Raw genomic sequence first — 11,714 nt, 5'->3', positions numbered from 1 at the left:
CCTTCTGCATGAAGTGGGGGGGCCACAGTCACTGCGCCGGGCGCCCTGGGGAAGGCGCCGTGACATAGCGCACAGAGCCCGGAGGACACGCCCGGGCCCATGGCCGAGGAGGGAGGAACATCCGACCCTGGCAGGTTGGCCCGTTTGCAAGGATTCCAGAGAGAGCCGCTTCCCGGCTGCGGGGAGACTGCGTGTGGCCGAGAGGTGATCCTGCACTGCCCTCTGGGGGATGGCCCGGCGGGAGGAGGGCAGCCCGCAGCCCCCGCGCAGCCCCGGCCTCCCGCGCCCTCCCGCGCCCTCCCCCCTCCAGCCTCTGGCTCCACAGGCCGTGCTCCCGGCAGCGCTCCCCCCCCTTCTTGGCACTCGGGAGGCGGTGACCCGAGCTCATGACCCCAGGCCCTGCTCTGGTCTCCACGCCCCAGACAAGGACACGGAGGCAGAGGCCGCTCCGCTGGTGCTCGCTCGGCCTTCCGCCCGCCCTGTCCAGTGCCCCGAAGCCCCCAGCATCCCCAGCCCTCCAGCCCACCCGGGACCTTCCGCGGCCTCTCGCCCGCTGCTCTGGCCATACGGGACTCAGCGTTGTCTGTTCATGGAGCTCCCCCGGCCCCCAGGCCATGGGATCCTGTGGGTTGAATCCCCCTCCGTGGCTGCAGCTCACCTGGACGAGGCGCTCCCCACGCTGCTGGCTGCTACAGGCAGGGACGGCTGTGGCCACCTGATGCCCTCGGCTCCTGGGCCGCCCCCTGGGCACTCTCACCCACCCGAAGCCCAGCCTGGCCTTCCTCCAGCCCTGGAAGCAGCAAGAGCCAGGAAACAGCCATCAGCCCCCTCCCGAGTGGTGCCCCCTTCCCCCCAGCTGTGCCCCTTCCCCCCAGGCTGTGCCCCTTCCCCCCCAGCAGCCCGCACTGGGGTTCCTCCCATCCTAAGAATCCCTCTGTGGACTCCATCCAACATCAAGCAGAAAATCATTTCTCTGCTCTTCCCGAAAGCAAAGCCCCTCAAAAGAGTCTCCAATTGTCCCTCTGGTCCCGTGAGCCTTGCCAGCGCTCCCCCCCAATGGCTCCAAAGGCCACCAAGGACCCCGGGTCCCTCATTGTGGGGTCAGCACTTGGACCTCCCTGGGCGGGCGTGGCTCCCAGCGACTCGCTTTCTCTTCCCCCACCTCTGCTCCGTACCCAGAGTGGAAGCTGGAACACTGTGATGTTTCTCCGCTGCCCCCACATCGCCCAGCAACACACCGGGGCCCCAGGCCCTGGGTGCAGCTCCCCCTCGCAGGCAACATGGGCCACAGCTCCTGACCCCCGCCTCGGGTCTGCTCCCGCCGGTCTTCCCAAACCACAAAAGGACAGCCTTCCAGTTGCTCAGACCAAAATCTTTATGACCTTTCTGGGCCCCCCTCTTCCTCAGACCCCACCCCCGTCAGCACATCCTCTGGTTTTACATTGTATGTCCCAGAGTCGGCCACCTCCCATCACTGCCTAGCCTAAGCCACCGTGAACCATTGTGTTTTTTGAGGTTGTTTGAGGTTGTTACAATTGCTTCCTCTTGTTCTTTTTCTGCCAACAGCCCTCCAAAGGCTCACAACGCCGCCCAGCATTCCCGGGGCTGACGGGGTCACCTGCTCGGGCTTCCCTTCCTGCACCCATTGCCCCACGGACTCCTAGATGCTCCTTAAGCAAGTGAGACTGTGTCCTGCCCCAGGGCCTTTGCATATGACATTCTCTTTGCCTAAACACTTTCCTGTCAGATCTCTGCCGGCTCGTTCCCTTACCTCCTTGTGGTCTTCACTGAAATGTCACTTCCTCAGTGACATTGCACCTGCAGCCTCCTGCCTCCTCTCTCTGCAGCTCTGCCCTTTCCTCCTTTCCCTGCCTCCTACTTGTCTCCTGCCGGGCCGATCTCATGCATTGTCTGGTTCTCAAGGGCAGGGATTTCGACCTCTCTGCTCAACACTGCATCCCCTGTGCCCCAAACAGCACTGGCACGTGGTGGTTGCCCAGTAAACATCCACCAAGCGAATAGCACAAGGACTTAACCTGACTCAGAACCAAGAGTCCCAATAGGAAGCTGCAGGGGCAAGTTCTCCCCAGCTCCAGGGCAGCCCCGGCCCCCTCCCTTCGGCCTCCAAGGGGCTCTGAGTCAGGTTAGTGGTCTAGATTCATACATGGTGTTTCACCCAGGGCCAGAGTGGGTGGTCCTGACCCTAGTCCCCTGGATGCTCAGTGGGTCAGCATCAAAGCCAGATTAACCCCCAGCTTAACCCCAGCTGTCACATTCTTGTGAGAGTTGTGGGCTAGAACGATTCAGTAGCCCCAGTCTCGCACTTGGACTCAGACCTCTGGGAGTCCTCACTGCCACATGCACACATGCAGGCTCACATGCACATACATAAATGAACACATGCACACACTTGTTGGCACTGCCACTGGCTAGGGAGCCAGGGGTTCTCAATGTCGCTAATGATTGATTACAGTCCTAGAATCACACGGGACCCCAGAGACTCAGTGCTCAGGCCTTCCTGGCAATACCATCTTGTTTATCATCTTATTTCACAGGCAGGGACCCTGTTCAGAGACAGGATATGGTTTATGTCACCTTTCGCTCCCTATTCCAGGGGCAGAGTTACCCCATCAGGCCATGCGTGGACATGGTAAGGGACAGTGCCACCTCCCTGGACACACACTAGGCTCAATGATCACCAACCCCAAATGGGGATGAATAAAGTTGGCCCCACCAGTCACTGAGTGAGCCAAAGGAGATAACCAACAAGCAATGCCCCAAATATTGTGGCTCTTGAGAACCAGGGTGGTGATGACTGTGGTCATTGTTACCATGCTTCTAGGCTCACCTTGATGTAGCCTGAATTGCAAGAAACATCTCAGCTGGCTCTTATTTTATTTTGTCCCCACTTGGGTAGATTGCTTCTCACCCTTCATTCTGGCCTGTCATACCTCAGAGCTGTCTTGCTGGGTCACCAGTCTGCTTATCCAACTTAGGGGGAAATGCCCTCTGAACACCAACCTGAACTGTATCCAAAGGGTCTAGGTCCTCTCAGTGCTAAGACAATGAACACTTGGCTCTTCTGTCTGCAGGAACAAAGCGTCTGAGCACACCTACCAGGAGGCTGTTTCTGGCTGGCTTGGCTCTGTCCAGGTAATACATGCTGCCCTGACAAGCCCAGGTACCCAATAACATGGGTCAAATCACATTTCAATCTCTGTTTCTGCTGAAACCACACCACGCCCACCTTGGGAGGCTGTGGGGAGGACTTGTTTTCAGAAGAAGACTGGCATTTCCTTTTGTCCATGGGCTCACGCACCCAGTGAGAAGGAGGTTGCCAATACTTGGGTTAAAAAGAGAGTCCTTCTGCTTCTGACCAAGATGAATAACAGTTTTGTGTTACTTCCACCAGGAACAATCCAAAGAATTCGCAGAGCAAGACATCCTGACTGTATTCCACAAGTCCAAATGATAAAGTAGAGATATGGGGGATAAAAAAGACCCAAATCAAACTTTGTTGAAAACTACAATGCACAAGATAGAAAACATAGCAGACAGAATAACAGAAAATTAGCATTATGAAAAAAAAAAGATTGGTGAACTTGAAGACATACTGTTGGAAACTATCCATAATGAAACACACAGAGGAAAAAGAATCCCCCCCAAAGAAAAGAGTTCCAGTGAGCTGCGGGTCAACTTCAATCAGCCTAATATATGTGTAATTGGAGTCCCTGAAGGAGAGGAGGCAGGGAACAGAAAAAAAGAGATTTGAAGAAGTAATGATCAGATTTTTCCAAAATGATGAAAGCTACAAACCCACAGATCCAAGGGTTCAACAAACTGCAAGCATGAGAAGCATGAGGAAAATTACATGAAGGCACATCATAATTGAACTGCTCAAAAACAGTGATAAAGAGGAAATCTTAAAAGTAGCCATGGAGAAAGACATTCCACAAAGGAAGAAAATGAGAATGACAGCAGATTTCTTGTCAAAAGCAATGCAAGTAAAGCAACGATATTTTTTAAAGTACCAGAAGAAAAACTGTCATCTGTACCTATCTTTAAAAGAAGGGTATCATTTAAAATATAATTCCAGCAAATATATACACAGTAAAATATCTTTGAAAAGGAAAAGTGAGTAATGACATTTTTTCAAACACACAGAAGCAGGAAAAAATTCATCAGCAGCACACTTGCACTACAAGAAATGTTAGAGCCCTGGGGCTCCTGGGTGGCTCAGTGGTTGAATGTCTGCCTTCGGCTCAGGGTGTTATCCTGGGGTCCTGGGATTGAGTCCCACATTGGGCTTCCCACAGGGAGCCTGCTTCTCCCTTTGCCTGTGTCTCTGCCTCTCTCTGTGTGTCTTTCATGAATAAATAAAATCTTTAAAAAAAAAAAAAGAAAAAAGAAATGTTACAGTCCTTCTTGCAGAGGAAAAATGATGCCAGCTGGAAATACAGATCTATACAAAGATATTAAGAACATTGTAAGTGGTACCTATATGGGTAAATATATAACATTTTCTAAAATTTAAATCGCTTCAAAAAACAATTGAAAAGATCTAAATAAATGGAACAATATTCCATGTTCATGGGTTGGAAGTCTTACTGTTGTTAAAATGGAAATACTATTCAAAGTAATCTACAGACTAAGTACAACACCTATCCAAATTCCAATAGCCTTTTTCACAGAAATAGAAAAGGCAACCCTCTGTTTCATATGAAATTGCAAGGGATCCCAAATAGCCAAGGCAATTTGAAAAGGAAGAACAAAGTTGGAAGACTCACATTTCTCAACTCCATAATATACTATAAAGCTAAAGTAATCAAAAGAGTATAGTGCAGGCGTGAGGATAGACATCTTGACCAGTGGAACAAATTTAAGAATCCAGAAATAAACCTATATGTCTATGGCCAATTGATTTTCAACAAGGTTGCCAATATCATTCAATGAGGGAAAGAAGTCTCTCTTTAACAAGTGCTGAGACAACTGCATATCCACAAGCAAAAGAATGAAGTTGCACCCCTACCTCACACCATATACAAAAATTAACTTGAAGTAGACCAACAACAACCTAAGTATCATAGCTACTATAAACTCTTTTTTTTAAAGATTTTATTTATTTATTTGAGAAAGAGACAGAGACTGAGAGAGCACAAATGTGGGAGAGAGGGAGAAGCAGGTAGTCCGATGTGGGGCTCATTGCCAGGACCCCGGGATCATGACTTGAGCCAAAGGCAGATGCTTAACCGACTGAGCTGCCCAGGCTCCCCTACTATAAACTCTTAAAAGATAACATATGAATTAATCTTCATGGCCTTGGATTTGGCAATGGATTCTTAGATATGACACCAAAAGCATGATGAACAAATAAGTAAAACTTCATCAAAATTAAAAACTTCTGTGTATTAAAAGACATTACCAAGACAGTGAAAAGGCAACCTACAGAGTGGGAGAAAATATTTATAAATCAAATATCTCATAAGGGTGTAGCTTCCAGAAGATATAAAAGACTCTGACAACACCAAAAAGAATCCAATTTTAAAGTGGGCAAAGGACTTCTCCAAAGAATATACACATGGCCAACAAGCACATAAAGAGATGCTCAATATCATTAGCTATGAGAGAAAAATACAAACATCACGGTGAAATACCATTTTATATGTTTTGACAGGACTATGTAAAACATAGTGTCAAACATTGTTTCAAACAAAGGAAATAAGCATAGGCAAGGTGGTAGAGAAACTGGAATCCTCAGACTTAGTCAGTAAAAATATAAAATGGTTCAGCTGCTGTGGAAAACAATTTGGCTGTTCCTCATAAAGTTAAACATAGAATGACCATAGAAACCAGCATTTCTTCCAAAAAATTGAAAACAAGTCTTTAAATCCTTACACACCAGTGCTCATAGCAACAATATTCACAGCAGCTAAAGGGTAAAAATGACCCAAATGTCCATCAATGGATGAGTGGATAAACAAATTGGGGTCCATCCATACAATAGAATGCTACTCAATCATAAAAAGGAACAAAGCACTGATGCATGCTACAGTATGGATGAACCTTGACAACATTATGCTAAGTGAAAGAAATCAGACACAAAGGTCACCTATTAAATGATTCCAATTACACAAAATACCCAGAATAGGTAAGTCCGTAGAAACTGAATGAAGATGAGTGGTTGTCGAGAGTCCAGGGGGAATGGGGTGTAACTTCTTAATGAGTGTGGGGCTTTATTTTGGAAGGATGGAAATGTTTTTGAACATCAGTAGAGGTGGTGGTTACACAACTTTGTGAATGTGCTAAATGCCACTGGATTAATCACTTTAAAATAATTAATTTTGCTATGTGAATTTCACCTCAATTTTTAAAGAAATGATTGATTGTTCACATATATTTATAAAATAAGTAAAATGTATGGCAATAGGATAAAGGTCAGAAGGGGGAAATGGAAATGCTATTATAAGGTTTTTACACTATACGAGGTGAAGTGACATAATATCACTTGAAAGTAGACTCTGATAAGTTCAAGACTGTAGGATAAACCCTAAAGCAATCACTAAAATAATTTAACAAAGAAACATAACTAAGGAGGTAAAATGGAAAAATAAAAAGTACTCAATCCAAAATAAGGCAGTAAAAGAAAAAAAACAAGGAACAGATGAGACCAACAACAACAACAATAAAACTATCACAAAACAAAGAGACCTAATATATCAATAATCACATTAAATGTAAATTATCTAAGCACCCCAATGGGAGATCAGAGATTACAAGATTGCATAAAATAATCAAGGTCTGGGGCGCCTGGTTGGCTCAGTCAGAAAAGCATGCGACTCTTGATACTGGGGTCATGAGTTCAAGCCCCACATTGAGTGTAGAGATTACTTAAATAAATACATAAACTCTAAAAAAAAAAATCAAGGTCCAACTATAATATTACATACAAGAAATGAACCTTAAATATATAGACACAGGGATGCCTAGATGGCTCATCAGTAGAGTGTCTGCCTTTGGCTCAGGGCATGATCATGGGATCAAGTCCCATATTGGGTTCCCTATGGGGAGCCTGCTTCTCCCTCTGCCTATGTCTCTGCCTCTGTGTGTGTGTGTCTCTCATGAATAAATAAATAACATCTTTAACAAAAGAAAAGACTTACCACTACAATGGTAATCCAAACAATGCTGGACTAGCTATACATCAAAGTAAATTTCAGAGGACAGAATATTACCAGAGATAAAGCAATTTCATAATTATAAAGGTGTCAGTTAACCAAGAGAACATAGCAATTTTTTAAAAGATTTTATTTATTTTATTGGAGAGAGAGAAACAGAGCATAAAGACAGAGGGGCAGAGAGAGAGAGACAAGCAGTCTCCCCACTGAATGGGGATCCTGCCTCAAGGCTTGATCCCAGGACCCTGAGATCATGACCTGAGCCGAAGTTAGACACATAACCAACTGAGTCACCTAGGTGCCCCAAGAGGATATAACAATCTTAAATATTTAGAGCTTCAGAATACGTGAAGCAAAAGCTGATAAGCTGAAGAGGGAACTAAATCACAATTATGGAGAGAGATTTCAACACTCTTCTCTCAATTACTGATAGAACAAGAGGCAGAAAATCATCAAGGATATAGAAGATCTGAGCCATATTATTAGCCAACTTGTCCTAATTACAATTCATAGAATGTTACACTCAACAACAGCAGAATAAACACTCTTCTGAAGTGCACAAGGATAGAGCATATTACCAAGATATGGTATATTCTGGCTCATGAAATTTAAAAGGATTCAGGTTACACAAATTATGTTCTCTTACCATAATTGAAATCAGTAATATAAAGATATTTGGGCAATCCTCAAATATTTGGGAACTAAACAAATTATATTATACTCCCATGAGTCAAAGAAGGAATCAAAAGTGAAATTAGAAAGTATTTTAAACTGAATGATGAAAACACAACATATCAGAATTTGTGAGATGATGCTAAAGCAGAGATTAGCTTCACCTTAGATATATTAAATGCCTATATTAGAAAAGAAGAAGGATCTCAAAATCTCAAATCCGTGACCTCAGTTCTACCTTAATAGAAAAAGAGCAAATTTAACCCAAAGTAAGCAAAAGAAATAATGAAGAGCAAAGCTAAAATTGGTGAAATAGAGAGAGAAAAATAATAAAGGGGAAAATGAAACCAAAGCCTGTCTGTTCGGGAAGCTTAATAAAACTGATAAAACTCCAATTAAACTAATAAGGAAAAATAAAAAAGATCCTAATTACTAAAATTAGAAACGAGAAAAGTCACTACAGACTTTATAGATAGTAAGAAGATAATCAGAGAATATTATGAACAATGTTATGCCTATAAATTGGACAGCTTAAACAGCCAAATTCTTGGGAAGAGATGAATTTCCAAAGCTCACTCAAAAGTAAATAGAAAAAAAAAAAAGGAAATAGATAGCCTGAATACCCCTATATCTTTTTTTTTTTTTTTAGATTTTATTTCTTTATTCATGAGAGACACAGAGACAGAAAGAGAGGCAGAGACACAGGCAGAGGGAGAAGCAGGCTCCATGCAGGGAGTCTGACGTGGGACTTGATCCTGGGTCTCCAGGATCATGCCCTGGGCTGAAGGCGGCGCTGAACCACTGAGCCACCTGTGCTGCCCCTCCCTATATCTATTAAAGAAACTGACATTGCACAAACAAAACTCCAGGTCCAGATGCCTTCACTCATGAATTCTATGAGTGAATTTTGGGAATTCTCCACAAACTCTCAGAATATTAAAGAAGGGATGTGTTTCCCAACTAACAACATATGAAAAGGACAACACAGCATGACCAAGTGAGCTTTTATCTAAGCATTGCAAAATTGGTTTAATATTAGAAAACTAATCGGTGTAATTCACCACATTAACATGCTTGAAAAAATAAACATATGATCACCTTAATTGATGCAGGAAAAAAATCTGTATCCATTCTTGATCAAAAATTCAGTAAACTGGAAATAGAAGGGAACTTTCTCCATCTGAGAAAAGACATCTAAAAAAAAGCTACAACTAACATCATATTAATGATGGAAGACTGAATTTTCTTCCCCTAAGATCAGCAATGAGACATGACGTCTGCTGTCGTCACTTTTATTCAGCCTGAACTGGAGGTTCTTCCTGGCAAATCAGGCAGGAAAAATAAATAAAAGATATCTAGATTGGAAAAAAAGAAGTAAAACTGCGTGTATTCAGAGACAACATGATCTTCCATGTGGAAAATCCAACGAATTTACAATAAAGAGTTTAATGAGCTTGCAGAAACAAGATCAGTATCCGTAAATCATTTGTATTTCTATATACTAGTGACACAAAATCAGAAATGAAGACTTTAAAATTCATTTATAATAGTATCAAAAAGTATGACATATTTAAGAGTACACCTGACAAAAGATATGAAAGACCCTGAAAATCACATAATATTGCCAAAAGAAATTACAGATCTTCATAAATGGAGACGTAGACTGTGTTTGCGAGCTAGACTCAATATTGTGAAAATGTTGCTTTCCCCCAAAATCGATGTGTAGATTTAATGCCACACCACTCATGCATGCTTCTTGGAGAGACTGACAGACTCTCACACTCACATGGAAGTGTATAGAACCTTTATAAATAAGAACAGAAGTGGAAAATCCATACTATATCATTTTAAGACTTAATATACAGCTACTGTAATCAAGAGCGTGTAATACTCATGTGAAGAGAAGTGGGTCGATGGAACGAGATAGAGACACATGCATAGAGAGGCAACTTATTTTTGACAAAGTGTAAAGTTGATTTAGTGGAGAAATGGTCATATGATAGTCCTTTTAACAGGTGGCATTAGAACATTTGAATATTTATCTGCAAAAACAAAACAAAACAAAACAAAAAAATCCTGAAGAGCAAATTTAAATGTCTATCTGGCCCCGTATACAAAAATTAACTTAAAATTGGGCCATAGGCCTAAATGGAAAGCCTAAAACTATAAAAACTTTAAAAGAATGTTGCGGTCTTGACACCAATTTCTTGGCTACGACACCCAAAGCATGATCCATAAAGGGACACATTGGTCTTTGGGCTTTATAAAAATTAAAGCCTTTTTTTGCTCTTTGAAAGATGCTGTCAAGAGAATAAAGAGACAAGCCAGACTGGGAGAAAATAATTTCAAAGCATATACCTGATAAGGGACTTGCATCCAGAATATACAAAGAATTCCCAACACCCAACGTAAGAGAACAAACAACCCACCGTTTTTTAATGCACAAAAGATTGGAACAACATGTGCCAAAGAAGATGCATGAAGAGCAAATAAGCACACGGAAAGACGCGTATCTTTATTCATTCGGGGAGGGGGAGGGAAATGCACAGTAAGATCCCAGCAAGAGACCCTCTCCATCTATTTGACTAAAATGAGAAAAGCTGACAGCATGCTGTCAAGGATGTAGAAGGACCCACCCACTGCGGGTGGCAAGGCCTGTAAAATGCCACAAGCAAGCACTTTCGGAAAAACACTTGGGCAACTTCTTAAAAAGTTAAACATATACTGAAAACATACATCCATACAGAGCTTTGTGTATGAGTAGTCATAGCAACTTTATTTCTTTTTTTTTTAAGATTTTATTTATTTATTCATGAGAGACACAGAGAGAGAGAGAGAGAGAGAGAGAGAGAGAGGCAGAGACACAGGCAGAGGGAGAAGCAGGCTCCATGCAGCGAGCCCGCCGTGGGACTCGATCCCGGGATCAGGCCCTGGGCTGAAGGCAGCGCTAAACCGAGCTGCCCAGCAACTTTATTTCTAACCCCAAATTGGACACAACCTAAATGTGTATCAGCAAGAGAATTAAAAAATAAACAACAAAAAACCAAGTTGCAGGATCTACACACTGAGCAATAAAAAGGAACGTGCCTTCAACACGCCCTACAACAGGGACGGATCTCAGTCATTCCGCTGAGGGCAAGCGCGCAGAGAACATACTGCAGGAGTCCCTTTATGTAAAATCCCAGGAAATACAAACTAATTTATAGTGGCAGAAAGCACATCAGTGGATGTCTGGGAAAAGGTAGGGCAAGAAGGGGCAGGAGGGAGGGATTGATGGCAAAGAGGCATTTTGGGGGATAATGGACTGGTTCATTATCTTGATTTTGCGGTGGCGGTTTCACAGATGGGTACATATGTCAGAACTTATCAAATGGCACGTTTTAAACATGTGCTGTTGAGAACTATACCTCGATAAGGCTGCTTTGAGGAAAAAAAAGGGGGGGGGGCAAGAGGAGTGTTCCAGAAGTGAGGCCCCTGCCTGCCCACGGCCTCAGTGCGGAGGTACTTGATAGCAGAGAGCCACCCAGAATCTGAACCCCGTCCTGGGGCTCGTCGGAAACCCAGGGGCTCTGACCTCTCACCACCCTCCTCCCACAAATTGTCCTCGGTCGGGGATCTGTCAGGTGGCATCTCATCTGACCTCCGGAGGGTCTGCCCGCGGCCGGTGAGGGCAACACAACAGGCCCCCCACCTCCACGCTACGTACCCGCACGGAGCACCGGGGGCCAGGGAGAGAGAATGTTCTAGAGAAGCATCTCTGGAGGAGCTGCTGCCCATCTGCCCATCCGTGTGCCGACAGAGACCCCGTTAACAGATGCGCCCTGGGCCCCCTCGGGCTTCTGCTCAATGGGATGAATGCTCCCCACC

General features: G+C 44.1%; 1 long non-coding RNA gene across 1 annotated transcript; it reads left to right on the top strand.

The window, feature by feature from the left end:
• The first annotated feature begins 1,298 nt into the window (after positions 1-1,298).
• LOC112674948 (uncharacterized) lies at positions 1,299-10,894 on the top strand. Its single transcript, XR_003145675.3, has 3 exons — positions 1,299-1,679; positions 3,093-3,153; positions 3,413-10,894. It is a non-coding gene; the product is annotated as an uncharacterized LOC112674948 (long non-coding RNA).
• The last annotated feature ends 820 nt before the right edge of the window (positions 10,895-11,714 follow it).

Source organism: Canis lupus, chromosome 10, assembly GCF_003254725.2.
Source record: "Canis lupus dingo isolate Sandy chromosome 10, ASM325472v2, whole genome shotgun sequence".
NCBI classification, from domain to species: domain Eukaryota; kingdom Metazoa; phylum Chordata; class Mammalia; order Carnivora; family Canidae; genus Canis; species Canis lupus.
Note: the sequence above shows the minus strand (reverse complement) of the source record. Positions and strands in the feature narration are given on the sequence as shown.